General features: G+C 38.7%; 1 protein-coding gene across 1 annotated transcript in view; it reads right to left on the reverse strand.

The window, feature by feature from the left end:
* The window catches only part of LOC126336940 (PHD finger protein 3), a 240,225-nt gene that overhangs the window by 114,557 nt on the left and 111,260 nt on the right, over positions 1-14,408 (reverse strand). The gene's annotated exons all lie outside the window — the stretch shown is intronic.

Here is a 14,408-nt window from a genome sequence, read left to right on the forward strand (position 1 = left end):
ACAATCTATGATATTACAAAGAATAAAGGTCACTTCAAAAGTTTGCCTCACAGATATTTACAATAAAGAACACTAAATAACAAAAAACCTTTCAGTCTGATGAAATTTAGTAAAAGTGAATTTGTGCCAAAAGGTCCGAAGGAAAACCTGTACCTGGGCCTATGATTATTGAAAAGGTTAACAGTTCCATAATGATTTGGTGTTACCAGAAATCAAATGTGTGTTTTCTTATGGTTGGCTACACTGGTTTAAAACTAGTCATGGAATTCAGAAACTAGATGTAGGTGACGACTTACAATTGGCAGATCAAGATGCAGCTGAAGAACACAGACACACTTCTTGTGGTTTGGTTAAACACCATAACTTAACTGTCAAATAAATCTGCAATGCTGATGAAACTTTGACGTTGTTTATCTACTTCTAATTTGGCAGGTCAAGATGAAAAGTGTGGCAAAGGTTTTTTTAAGAAAATCACGGGTCAGTTGAAGAAATTAGGAAAAAACGTGTGATAAATTCATTCACATTGCCTCAGTCAAATTCAAGTCATGCCAGAGACAGAGGCGCAAGCAAGAAGCGAGCCATTACGTCGCTAGTGGGTTAGGTTGACGAGATGTCTGCCGAATAGGGAATAAGCAGTCATCAGAAAAGAGGATGGAAAATAGAAGGAAGCAAGACAGGTATATTCATTAGCTCCAAAGGCATGTTGCAAGAAACCTATCTATTTCATAAGAGCAAGAAGCGAGGGATTGACATAGCAGTTAACAGCCCATTAAATGAATGTACCAGAATAAAGAAGACACATTCAGTCATTACAAACCGAACTTTGTACCATAGTCTCACGCTAGGTCCCTATGAATACTACACCTCTTGTCATGAGTCTATCACTGGGATCAATTGTATTCACAGCAATAGCACTCGATTCCATTATTACAATACTGCAGCGAACCTGTCATAGATGCTCCAGCACAGTCTATGCACTGCCCGAAGATGTACTCAAGATGATGGCTGTCTTAACTACCGACAACAGGTACATCACGAATGGATCATCAAGGGTCATAGTAGAATTCAGAGTGGGATCACGTACACTCTGCAGCCAGTGCAAAAGAACCACTTCGTGCTGGGCAGCCGCCACCAAAAATTTCGAATGGTTCTACAGAGCTGCTTGTCTTCAAGAGCTTATCAATTCAGATTGCTCAGCGGTGGATTTTCAAACAAAATTAATATTGAAGATACTATTTTTAGACCCCCTTTGGTATGGAATAAACTTTGGCCGACTACTCTTTGGAAGTGCTGACAAAACTTTGGTCAAACCCTATTGAAAATGATGCTGTTGTTAAATAGTTAGATGTTGTTCAAAATTAAATACAAAATTTTCCATGAGATGAAGTTTTGGACCTATAGAAACTGACAAAGAACGTGTAGTCGAAGATATATCAGAATAACCAGAATAACTAACAGTGGAAAGTATGATACAGCCACAACAAACTCAACATTGCCATCTACCTGGAACGAAGCAGCTGCTGCTATTGAGCAAAAGATTTGCTCACAGTAACAAATCATAAAACACTACATAACTTTTTAATTTGTGTACTATACATAGAAGCTTGTGGGGGGGGGACTAGGCTTTACATCTTGTTCAAGTGAATAAAATATAGAAATGCTACATGTGTTGTTATACAGAACATACTCAGTATTGGACTACAGTATAATACTGTATCACTGAAGCACAAAATGTACGACCAATACTAGATGGTCAGTCACCCATTGTTCACATTGTGTGTCACACTCCGTACACTGATATTTTTAGAAAACACTCAGTAATCTGGCACTGTCAAGGTCCCGAAGGTACTGGATTAGTGAGTTTCTACTGTACTAATTATTAGAGCTTCTGTTTGTTCCAGGCATGTGTGGAGCACAGGAAAAATTACTGTCTAAATGGCTCTGTGCACATTGCAATTAATTTATCTTGTCCTCACAGTCCCTAAAGGAGCAACACATATGGTATTATAACATGTTCATAAATTGATAATTTAAAGCTGGTACTTTAAATTTCGTGAGTAATCTTTCTCGATAGTTCGTGTCTATCTTCAAATGTCTGTCAACTCAGTTTCTTTCGCATTTCCATGAGACACTCCCACAGGTCAAAAAAGCCCTGTGCTCCATTTCTCTGTATACAGTCAACTTCCCATGTTAGTTCTATTTGGTAAAGGTCTCTCACACTTGGGAAATTTCCTAGGATGAGCTGCACAAGTGATTTGCAAGCAACCTCCTTTGTAGACTGACTGTGTTTCCTTAGTATTCTACAAATGAACTGAAGTCTGCCACATGCTTTATCTATGACGGAGCCCAAGTGATTATTTCATTTCATATCCTTACAAAGCATGACACCTATATATGTGTTGAGTGATTCCTATTGACTTGTTGGCACTCATATGATACTGTGTTTTTCCTTCAAGTGACCTGCAAACTTTTATGTTCCAAAACAGTTAAACAAGTTTCTAATCTTTGCACCACTTTGAAATCTATTCCAAGATTTGGCTGAATATTTATGCAGCTTTTCTCAGAATATTTAATTATAGATAACTCCATCATCTGCTAGCAGTTAGAGGTTACAATTAATAGTGTCTGCATAGTCATTAACATAAAATGGACAGCAAGGCTCCAACACAGCTGTCTGGGACACACCTGCAGTTAATTTGATGACTCTCCATCCAAGACATCAAGCTGCTTCCTTGGACTATGGTCTCACATACTACAAGTGGATGTCAAGGCTATTGGACAGTAGGTTTGTGGATAAATTCTGCAATTCCTCTTCTGAGCAGGTGTGATCAGTGCTTTCTTCCAACTACTGGGCATGTTTCATTAGAGGGGTCTATGGCAGATTATGGTTAAAAGAGGGGCTAACTCAGCTGCCAATTCAATATTACAGGACTTCAACCGTGACCTGGGGCTTTGTTTAAATTTGACATATCCGCTGTTTCTGAGTTCCACTTAGATTAATATCTACATCATTGATCTCTGCAGTGGTGCATACAACTGGGTTTTTCTTGCTAAAGAAATATTTTGAAATGGTGTTCATTTCTGCTTTTGCTTTGCTATTCTCTGTCCCAGTTCCTGTCTCATCTACATGTGTCTGGACACTTGACTTTGGTGCCACTAACAACCTTTACTCACGATCAGAATTTCATATGGTTTTGTGGGAGACCCTTCCAAAATTTTCTGCTACAGTTGTCACTTAAGGCTTCACTCATTGTCCTCAAAAGCCAAATGCATTTTATTCAGCATCTTCCTATTTGTAGCCCTGCACTTTATTTTACACTTATTATGAAGTATTCTATTTCTTTATAAGTTTCTTTACAGCAACTGTATACCGTGAAGGGTCCCTCCCATCATGAACTGTTCTATTAGATACATATATATACCTATTAAGTGCATGGTGAATTATTATTCTAAACCTGAGCCACAGTTTGTTTACATGCTTTTCTTCAGGTCTCAATATTTCAACTTTCTCATTGAGATAAGACACTACTGCTCGGTTACCTAGTTTGCTGAAAATAGAAATCCTTTTACTTGTTCTAATTGCCCTTTGTACTTTGGTAACCATTGTTGTGACAACTGACTCACGGTCACTGCTAACAGTTTCAACATTGACATATCAAAGAGGTAAGTTCTATTTACTGCTGTTACAGTGAATATATTTCTATCATAAGAGCGCTACCAAAAAATTTACTCTGGATAGGTCTCATAGAAGGATTTTAGTAATGTTTTGTCATGTCCACAACTTACAAAACTGTAATTTTCCCAACTGACTGTTGATAACATCTACATCTACATGACTACTCTGCAATTCACATTTAAGTGCTTGGCAGAGGGTTCATCGAACCACAATCATACTATCTCTCTACTATTCCACTCCCGAACAGCGAGCGGGAAAAACGAACACCTAAACCTTTCTGTTCGAGCTCTGATTTCTCTTATTTTATTTTGATGATCATTCCTACCTATGTAGGTTGGGTTCAACAAAATATTTTCGCATTCGGAAGAGAAAGTTGGTGACTGAAATTTCGTAAAAAGGTCTCGCCGCGACGAAAAACGTCTATGCTGTAATGACTTCCATCCCAACTCGTGTATCATATCTGCCACACTCTCTCCCCTATAACGCGATAATACAAAACGAGCTGCCCTTTTTTGCACCTTTTCGATGTCCTCCGTCAATCCCACCTGGTAAGGATCCCACACCGCACAGCAATATTCTAACAGAGGACGAACGAGTGTAGTGTAAGCTGTCTCTTTAGTGGACTTGTTGCATCTTCTAAGTGTCCTGCCAATGAAACGCAACCTTTGGCTCGCCTTCCGGACAATATTATCTATGTGGTCCTTCCAACTGAAGTTGTTCGTAATTTTAACACCCAGGTACTTAGTTGAATTGACAGCCTTGAGAATTGTACTATTTATCGAGTAATCGAATTCCAACGGATTTCTTTTGGAACTCATGTGGATCATCTCACACTTTTCGTTATTTAGCGTCAACTGCCACCTGACACACCACACAGCAATCTTTTCTAAATCGCTTTGCAGCTGATACTGGTCTTCGGATGACCTTACTAGACGGTAAATTACAGCATCATCTGCGAACAGTCTAAGAGAACTGCTCAGATTGTCACCCAGGTCATTTATATAGATCGGGAACAGTAGAGGTCCCAGGACGCTTCCCTGGGGAACACCTGATATCACTTCAGTTTTAGTCGATAACAGTATGACAATTTTCATAAAATAGAAAGAAACTTCCACATGGGAAAAATATATTAAAAGCAAAGATTCCAAGACTTACCAAGCGGGAAAGCGCCGGCAGACAGGCACAATGAACAAAACACACAAACACACACACAGAATTACTAGCTTTCGCAACCGATGGTTGCTTCTTCAGGAAGGAGAGGGAAAGACAAAAGGATGTGGGTTTTAAGGGAGAGGGTAAGGAGTCATTCCAATCCCGGGAGCGGAAAGACTTCCCTTAGGGGGAAAAAAAGGGACAGGTGTACACTTGCGCGCGCGCGCGCGCGCACACACACACACACACACACACACACACACACACACACACACACACACACAGAGACACAAGCAAGAAATATGTCTGCTTGTGTCTGTGTATGTGTGGATGGATGTGTGTGTGTGCGTGTAAAGCTAGTAATTCTGTGTGTGTGTTTGTGTGTTTTGTTCATTGTGCCTGTCTGCCGGCGCTTTCCCACTTGGTAAGTCTTGGAATCTTTGTTTTTAATATATGACATGATTTTCAGTTAGATCTGGTCAGTCTGGTGGTCGATAGAAGGATCCGATTGTAAGTTTATGCTCACTCCTGATACCGAGTCTTGCCCAGACACATTCATATGAATTGGGTTTTCTGTCTACTGCGTCAAATACACCACTTTCATCTACCTCAGCATATCCTTTAGAGAGGTGTTTAAAAGTTTCAAGATAAATCTCACTCCCATTAATTTTGGGTTTTAATTCTGTACCATATGCCATATCAACTAACAACAATCTTTCTGCAGTCTAACAATGGGAAATCCAGGATGGAATGTAACAATGCGAGAGAAGGAAAGTTGCTACTCACCATACAGCGGAGATGCTGAGTCGCGATAGGCACAATAAAAAGATTCACACAATCATAGCATTCGGCCATTAAATCCTTTGTCTTGCAGGACACACACACACACACACAACACACACACACACACACACACACACACACACACACACACACACTTGCACGCGCGCGCGCAAGCGCAACTTGCACACGTATCTGCAGTCTCAGAGAGCTGAAACTACACTGCGTGCAGCAGCACCAGTGAATGATGGGAGGGGCGACTGGGTGGGGGTAAGGAGGAGGCTGGGGCAGGGAGGGGAAGGTATAGTATGGTGGGAATGGCGAACAGTTAAGTGTTGCAGTTTAGACGGAGGGTAGGAGAGAAGGTGCAGAGGGGGCAGGAGGTAAGTAGCAGAAAGGAGAGAAATAAAAATAAAAGAAATTAAAAGACTGGGTGTGGCAGTGAAATGTCGGCTGTGTAGTGCTGGAATGGGAACATGGAGAGGGCTAGATGGGTGAGGACAGTGACTAACGAAGGTTGAGGCCAGGAGGGTTACGGGAACATAGGATGTATTGCAGGGAAAGTTCCCACCTGTGCAATTCAGAAAAGCTACTAACCACCAGCTCCACTTCGACAGCTGCCACCCGTTTCATACCAAGAAGTCCCTTCCGTACAGCCTAGCTACCCGTGGTCGTCGCATCTGCGGTGACGAGCAGTCCCCCTCTAAATATACCGAGGTTCTCAATGAAGCCTTCACTGACCATAATTATCCTCCCATCCTTGCACAAAAAAAAAAAAAAAAAAAAAAAAAAAAAAAAAAAAAAAAAAAAAAATATCGCCCATGCCTTATCTTTCCAGTCTCTCACCACCTCCCAAAGTCTCACAGTCTGGCCACTGAGAAGCATTCCCCTAGTAACTCAGTACCATCCAGGACTGAAGCAACTGAATTGCATTCTCCGCCAGGGTTTTGATTACCTCTCATCATGCCCTGAAATGAGAAATGTCCTGCCCACTATCCTTCCCACCCCCCACCACCGTGGTATTCCGCCGTCCACCGAACCTACACAATATACTCGTCCATCCTTACACAACCCCTGCTGCCAATCCCTTAGCCTCATAGCTCATACCCCTGTAATAGACCTAGATGCAAGACCTGTCCCGTACATCCTCCTACCACCATCTACTCCAGTCCGGTCACAAACATTAGCTATCACATCAAAGGCAGGGATAGCTGTGAAACCAGTCATGTGATCTACAAGCTAAGCTGCAACCACTATGCTGCATTCTATGTAGGCATGACAACCAACAAGCTGTCTGTCCACATGAACGGCCACCGACAAACTGTGGCAAAAAAACATGTGGACCACCCTGTTGCTGAACATGCTGCCGAACATGGTATCCTTCATTTCAGTGACTGCTTCACAGCCTGTGCCATATGGATCCTTCCCACCAACACCAGCTTTTCTGAATTGTGTAAGTGGGAACTTTCCCTGCAATACATCCTACGTACCTGTAACCCTCCTGGCTTCAACCTTCGTTAGTCACTATCCTCACCCATCCAGCGCCCTCCGTGTTCCCATTCCAGCACTACACAGCTGTCATTTCACTGCCACACCCAGTCTTTTAATGTCCTTTAGTTTTATTTTTATTTCTCTCCTTTCCGCTACTTACCCACTGCCCCCTCTGCACCTTCTCTCCTACCCTCCGTCTAAACTGCAACACTTGACTGTTCGCCATTCCCACCATACTATACCTCCCCATCCCTGCCCCAGCCCCCTCCTTACGACCACCCAGTTGCCACTCCCATCATGCACTGGTGCTGATGCACGCAGTAGGTTTCAGCTCTCTGAGACTGCAAGTGTGTGTGTGTGTGTGTGTGTGTGTGTGTGTGTGTGTGTGTGTGTACGTACTTCTGACAAAGGCCTTAATGGGCGAAAGCTATGATTGTGTGAATCTTTTTATTGTGCCTATCACGACTCTTCACCTCCACTGTATGGTGAGTAGCAACTTTCCTTCTCTGGTATTGTTTCGTTCTGCAGTCTGTTACTTATGTTTTGGGGTACAGCCTCAACGCTTAGCATTGATATATGGTAGATGCTATTTCACCACTGCATTGTTCATTACAGATGATGGAAACAATAAATATGAAGATGTGACAATTATGTCATTTCACAAAAATAAGTTTTTCAAAAGATAAATGGGATCAAAAACAAGATTCTCATTTACAGAATTATAATGCTAGTTACCAGGAAAGAGAACTGCTGCAGCATACGCCTAGGTATGAAGAGGCAAACCACACTGGCGACATCACAAATTATAGAAATTTTCGAAACTTTTAGCACATTACTCTGGGAAGAAAATATCTGATCTGTGTTGTAAATAGAAGACATTGTGATCCAATCCATCTAACTGTAGTTGCTAGTGGATGACAGTGGATTTCTCTGCAGACCTCCCATTGTCTGAAATCTAACTAGACATAACATGTAGGAATGCACCACTGACGTCTGTCACCTCACCCTATGTCTATCCTGGAATATCAATACTACGCAATGTCTTGTTTATCATTCATGCATATCTCTATAGTCTAAGAGAGTGGCAAGGTACCTCTCTCTATCCTGCAACAATACTGAATAGTTGTACACCAAGTTGTCACATGTGCAATTCTCCTCATAATGTACAAGAAAATCTCTGATTTTACCAGTGTGGCTGCTCCACTGGGCCATCTGCCCAATATTTAATGTTGATCTTCCTTCTTCTTGTGTATTTTACCAGAGTTACATGAACCTATAAAAGTTATGAAATTATCACAGCTTTCATGCATGCTATTTTTATTTATTTATTTTTTTTTTTTACTGTGGCTTGATCATTTTGTTTGCTAGTATGATTTTTCCTGGCAAATTTGAAACAACTGTATGCTTCAAATTAACGAAGGGAACAGAAACTCCTCACTGCCAGATTTAGTGGCAATTTACAAACAACTAAGCAAAATGCTATGGCTTTTCCAGTCTCTGATTAAGGGCTCAGTTTTATCTGATTTGGATCTAAACAAAACTGTTGAATACTTGAAGATCAATAAATAAATTATTGTACATAGCATGGGTTCAAGGTGCAAAATACATATAACCTGCATCAGAATAACTAAATGATTGAGAGTTAGACACAAAAAGGGCTGGTCATCTCACTTCACCATTACCCTGCATACCCAATATGTCAATGACATCAACAAGTGTGCAATTCAGTACTGAATTTCTTCATGCACTTTCTGTTAATGAGGAGTACTGGGTTTACTTTGGATGACTGCAACAGTCTGAACACTTTTCTGCTCACTTTCTCTATTGGCATTCTTCTGCATATTAGAGATATTACAGAGGAAAACCAAACAGAAGGCACAGCTAAGTTTATTTTCTGGTTGGCTGCTGCTATGGTAGCTCTTTTGCAAACAACTGGTTGTCAATCACTAGGTTATTCTGACACTGATACAGGCTTCACAACCTCAGAGCACTACTGGCTAATGCAAAATTATGAGATACACTGAGTTTAACTAATTTTCAGTAGTTTAATCACAGCAGATCAGAGCCTCATAAAGAACAAATAATCTTTGGAGTTTCCTAACACTGTCTTGAATAATAGGTAAAAAAAAAAACTAGTGTTAACATAAAAAAGCCTTTAGAAACTGCTTCACTAAAGATAAAAGAACACTTCCAACTTTTGACAACTGTACACATGAGAAACAGAAATAAGTAAAAGCAAAACTGAAACTGGTAAAAAAAACTCACTCTTGAAGGAAACATATTAGATTTCCTGGCAAGAAATAACTGCAAATTTTTTGATTCAGTGAATTTGTATGGTAGGATCCATAATAATAACAATAATAATAATAATAATAATAATAATAATAATAATAATGCTGTTGTACTGTTGATTTTGCTTTAGTGTTCAAAGTTTGAAAGAAATTTTTGCTTAGCATGAGCAATAAGAAAATTATTTGAAACTACAAGTAAATTATTCAACTCTGAAGAGAATGTTGAAGATCTCTCGAATGAATCCAGACATGTTGTGGACCATGTGCTACGTATATTTGTCTTGTGGAAGGTCGAGGATTGAACTGATGTTTATTCACTAACAGTATTGGAAGTTCCACTGAAGTTAAAGAAACCAGTACCTCAAACAGTCCTAGGCCCTAATCTCAACTGACAAGCAAAAGCTTGGGAAAGTCAAAACAAATGTAAGGAGAGCTAATTTTCTTAAATAATTTGAAACTAACATCTTACCTGTCAAGAAGTCAATTCTACATAAAATAAGTCTTTTTAACAGAGATATCTCTCCTGGTGGTTGCCGATTATGAAGGCACCAAATAGATAATAGACTAGGACTGAAATACAAAAAAGGCTTCTGAAACTGTTTCATCAAAGATCACAAAACAGTTACAATTTCTGACCACTCTCGTTTCGAACAACGGTTTATCACAGGTGAACATAACAACGAAATGTACCACACGCCTGTAAAATGGCACAGACTGTCTCCATCTATAGGAAAGGTTGCAGAACAGATATGCAGAACTGTAGACCCCTCTGACAGACATCAATATATGGTAGAATTGCAGAATATTTGTTGTGTTCATGTATGACAACTTTCCTGGAGACAAAGCAACTGTTCTTTAAGAACCCGCTCGGTTTACAGAAGTACCATTTATGTAACACTGAAATTGCTCCATACAATTACAAATCCAGACAGCACCAGATAGGAAAGTTCAGACTGATGCTGTGTTTCTTGACTTCAATAAAACCTCCCATATGGCTAGTATACAAAATAAATATGAGCCTAACATCCAAACCAAAATGCAATTGGATTTGCTAGTAAACAGAATTCAGTCGTGGCGCTATAAGACAGCATAAACTGTTCCTCTAGAGAGTAGAGAGAAGTAGGACCACTACTGTCTGTGGTATGACAAACCTGTCAGTGATAAGTCAATTGAATCAATCACAACTGTCAAGTATTTTCGAAGCATCTCTCCAGCTCAATTAACATGGAACAATCACATAAATCTAGACACAGGGCAAGCAAATGACATACTACGGAGTTCCTGACAAAAGCCTCACTCAATCAGTTTTTGAGCATAATTCGAGTCTGTGACTTTTATCAATCTGACTGAACGGAGGAAATGGAGAAGATTCTGAGAAAAGTACATTTCATCACAAGTTCTTTAGCCAGTGTGCAAATGTCACAGAACTGTTCAAAGATGTGCAATGGGGAAAACTACAAGAAAGATAGAGTATGCCAAAGAACTTTAATCCCAAAAATCCAAAGCTCACATTGCACAACAATCATGATGATAAAATTAGACATTTTAGCTAAAGAGGTGACACCAATAAGAGGCGAGGAAATTTACCAAATATAATATGTAATCCCACTACACATAAAGATGACTTACACATTAGCTATAACAATGAATAAATTACACAGTTTGCTTATGTGCCAGTAAGCAGCTGCCCTCATTCAAAATTATTCACTGTTGATGTATGGGAAGTAGTTAAAATATCTTTTTTTTATGGAACACCTAAAACTGATTTACATATTTACAACCATTAAGCAGCTGCTGCTCAGATAACAAGGTACAATATTGCTATGGCAGTGCTTCTCTACAAAAGTGTACCATATTTGAAAGGCAGTTATTCCATCCTGTACCAATAAGTCTGAACTGATTCAGTTTGTATGAGCGACAACAGTCTGCTGGTATGCTTTATCTCCGTTATTCCTTGTCATCTGTCAGTGCCAGAAGAATAACAGTAACATGTGCCAGAAGAAAGTGAGATAGTATTCACTTTATGAAAGGAAAATTAGGGTTTAGTGTCTTTCACTGACAATGTCGTTATAGAAGCTTGAATTGGAGAAGGGAACAGGTTTTTATTTATTTATACATTATTTTATTATTTCTAAGAGATGCGAAGCTGAGGGTTGGTGGTGAAAAGGGAGGGAGGGAGGGAAGGATTGGTGGAGGGGGGAATCAGCTGTGCCCTTCATTCCAGCATTTGCCATAAGCAATTGTGGAAAATCCAAATCTGGATGCCCCAGCACAAATTTCAACAGTCATCTTCCTGAACGAAGTCCATTGTCTCACAATCATTCCAACTTGCTCGGTTTCACTTTATGAAATAATTTGCAATACTTGCCTTTAGTGATGCTTCAAGTAGATATACAAAAAAAACAGCAAATGTTTGTGTACCCATCATTTGCTTACTAGACTAAAAAAGTGATTAGCGCTCTACAGAAAATAAAAAAGCCAAGTTCTTTTCACAAAACGAAGGCATGATAATAATAATAATAATAATAATAATAATAATAATAATAATGATAATAATAATAATAAAACAACTGTTTTTAAGCCAATCTAATTCTTTTCAGTTTGGTGTGCTCTATAGTTTTTTGTACCTTCTTCCTTCGAGTTGTCAATATTTTACTTATTATATATTAGTTACTGTGGTAAAACAGGACATCATCATCAGTTCTTTAGTTGTCAGAATAATCTTATGTTTTGCTATAACATAATTTCATTATTTACTTCCTGTTACAAAATAATGGAAGTTTCAAAATAATACAACTCAAGTTTTAACTGCACTTAAAACAGTGCAAATGTTAATATAAAGAAACCAGAAGATTCAACAGCAAATTGGAACACCATGTTTTACTAAAATAGAGTTTACAATTTTTCAATTATATGTGACAATGTCATGAACAGTAGTGATCCACTTACAGGTGACTGTATAAACGCTAGTGACTGGAGATCAATTCTGACCTTAGTTCAGATACTGAACTTAGTTTAAGAATCTGCTCTGCTGTGTAACACTAAACTTGAACCTACTGTATGATGTTAACTTTTGATCTAAATTAGCATGAAACAATCCTGGCAACACCTGTAAACACATTTATCAACATGATTAGTGTGCTTCAACCAAATATAGTATTTATTGTAAAGATGCTGTGCTGTAAATATAGAGGAAAGTAAACAGAAAAATCTCACAATTATCCACAGTCATACAAGATTTACTGCTTTCTGCAAAGAAACTGATGACATTACCACAACCAACAATAGGAATGGAGCATGTTGCCATTGCCTTAAATTCATTCAATACAAAGACAAATCATCACTGGAAAAATTTGAAAAATATTATATATATTAATATGATATTAAATATTAAGAACAGCGTCAAGAAAGTATTTGAGCAAGACAAGGTATAATTTCAAAACAGCTTTCACAATTATGTAATTACATGAGTCATGTAAGCATAACAAAAACAGTGTCAAAATTGTTCAAGGCTGAAATACATAAAACTACACATAATAATTTTGTAAGGTTACTGTTACAGAAAGTGCACAGAAACTAACTGCAGCCTGAAAATCGTGCTATATTCCAACACTTATGGTGTGGAGTTTCATGAAGAAGTTGTACACAGTGGTTTGTATACATTTTAATATGCTCAGATTATCTTTGGAGACAACTATTCTGCATAAATGATAGTTTGTAATATTCGTTACAATCTCGTTCATTTTCTGTTCTGATACAGATTTAAATAATATTGAAGGCTCCAGTTATTTGCACCAGTAAATGAGATGGAGATGAAGGGGAGAATATTTACATTGAGTTAGTAAGAACAATATTGTAAGTTAACTGTGACATCTAATTACAGGCAGACGTGCAACATGCGAGCCAGGTTTCTGTAACAGAACCTATAGTTTCAAATCACAAAAAGTAAGTTATCTATGTTAAACACCACTGCCAATACGAATATACACTGTATGCTCATGGAAAATGAAATAAGAATGTTAACACTGAAAACAGATACATTAAAGAACTAGGAAAAAAAAAATTCAAAATACCATTTTGTAAATTTGTCTCAATTTTTAAACTGTTTTCATATAAAAGGCATGTTCAGAATGTTAGTACACTTTGACTATAATCGGTAAGAAATACCACCAAGTGCCAGCCACATGCTGTGATTCGCTTCATATTTGCAGAAGCAGCAGGACCTGCTAAAAATTTTTTTAGAATCTGAACGGTTTACGGTAAGCTTGTTATAAACAGAAAGATTGTATTTAAATGGTGTAGGGAGCTAAGTGGAGGCAGAACAAAGGTTTGTGACAAACAGAAAAATAGAAGAATGTCCATTTTGACTGATGTGTTAGTAAAAAAATAAATAAATAAATAAATAAAAAAAATCAAGGAAACTCTTCATGAAGACCACAGATTGACAGTGGATGATATTTTTGTGGCGTTCCCATAATTCTCCAAAACTCTGTTATACGATGCACACTTAAGAAACACTGAGATACCAAAAACTGTGAGCAAGATTGGTCCCAAAACAGCTGACGGAGCAGAACATGAAAAATAAGAGTCCTTAGCACCACATACTTTCTTGAGTGACTTGAATTGGATGGCGAGGATTTTCTGAGCAATACTGACTGTAGATGAAATGAGGGCGACCCAGTACAAGCCTGAGACAAAATGAAAAGTCATCACAATGGCGCCACACCAATTCCTTAGCCGCTAAAAAATTCAGAACCACGATTTCGGGCAAACATCATAGCTTCAGTGTTTAGGGATGGCATTTTATTGGTGGAATTTCTGCCTTGTGGGGCCACCATCAAAGCACAATGATACTGAGAGACCCTAAAAGAATTTAAAAAGAGAATTCAAAACAAAAGTAAGAGAAAGCTGATGAGAGGAGTGTGCTTGTTGCATGACAAAACATGCACTCACACAGCCTTAGCTACCAAAGGGCTCTTGGACTTATTTGGATGGGATGTTTTACCCGTTGAAATATC

The sequence above is a fragment of the Schistocerca gregaria genome, chromosome 2 (genome assembly GCF_023897955.1).
Source record: "Schistocerca gregaria isolate iqSchGreg1 chromosome 2, iqSchGreg1.2, whole genome shotgun sequence".
Lineage (NCBI taxonomy): Eukaryota > Metazoa > Arthropoda > Insecta > Orthoptera > Acrididae > Schistocerca > Schistocerca gregaria.